Here is a 1,199-nt window from a genome sequence, read left to right on the forward strand (position 1 = left end):
AGAAATATATATATATATATATATATATATATATATATAAAGCGTAAAACAGAAATAAACAGTGTATAATAGTCCAGGATCAGCTGGTCTGTAAGGCAGAAACTAATAATCAAACACTGAGGAGGGAGGATGAATCCGGGGCCCAAACGAAGCGAAGCATGAGTTTTACCTTTAATACCTCTCTCAGTCGTCATGTGCTCTTCTGCCTCCACGCCTCCTGCAGCTGCTGCAGACTCTCGAACGCTCCAACACTGATGTTCAGCGCCAGCTCCGCTTCTGCCATCAGAGACAGACCACAGATGCACAAGTACGTGTGGAGAGGGTCTGCGGAGCGACGACAGAGCGCTCATCAACACCTGCTGCTCGAAAACTGCAATATATTACTCATTACTACTTACTCCTTTCAAAACTAACATGTGACCCTGCAGCACAAAAGCAGTCTTGAGTCGCTGCGGTATATTTGTAGCAATAGCCAACAATACATTGTATGGGTCACAATTATACATTTCTCTTTTATGCCAAAAATCATTAGGATATTAAGTAAAGATCATGTTCCATGAAGATATTTTGTAAATTTCCTACCGTAAATATATCAAAACTTAATTTTTGATTAGTAATATGCATTGCTAAGAACTTCATTTGGACAACTTTAAAGATGATTTTCTCAATATTTTGATTTTGTTGCACCCTCAGATTCCAGATTTTCAAATAGTTGACTGGTTTTGTGCTCCAGGGTCACATATTATTATTTCACTTGTTACTTTCTGGCAATAGTAATTAGTTACACTACTGGTTACACTACTTGTCCTTCACGCCTCACAGAAGCTGGCAAGCTGCATATCTTCCCCATAAAATTCTTCTAAAATGTTACTAAGAATATATTTCTGCCTCATCATTTGACCAAAATCCACACGGGATCGCAGTCAGAAGTGATTAGGAACACTCAGTGCTGACTGATAGTAGCATCATCCGCTGAATGTCAGCTTTTTCATATTCCATATGCCTGCTGCACTGGGACGGAGTCGTGAAAACTATGAAAATAAATCAAGGAACCATTAACTAAGTAACTAACTGTTTTATGAATAGTAACTGTAATATTATCGTATTAGTAATTAGTTGCACTACTAGTTACTGCAAAAAGTACTATAGTAAAGGGCAGTGTATATATTGTTTTTGTATTGTATCAACAGTTTTTTTTT

Source organism: Sinocyclocheilus anshuiensis, unplaced genomic scaffold (genome assembly GCF_001515605.1).
Source record: "Sinocyclocheilus anshuiensis isolate Anshui unplaced genomic scaffold, SAMN03320099.WGS_v1.1 scaffold2328, whole genome shotgun sequence".
In the NCBI taxonomy this organism is placed as follows: domain Eukaryota; kingdom Metazoa; phylum Chordata; class Actinopteri; order Cypriniformes; family Cyprinidae; genus Sinocyclocheilus; species Sinocyclocheilus anshuiensis.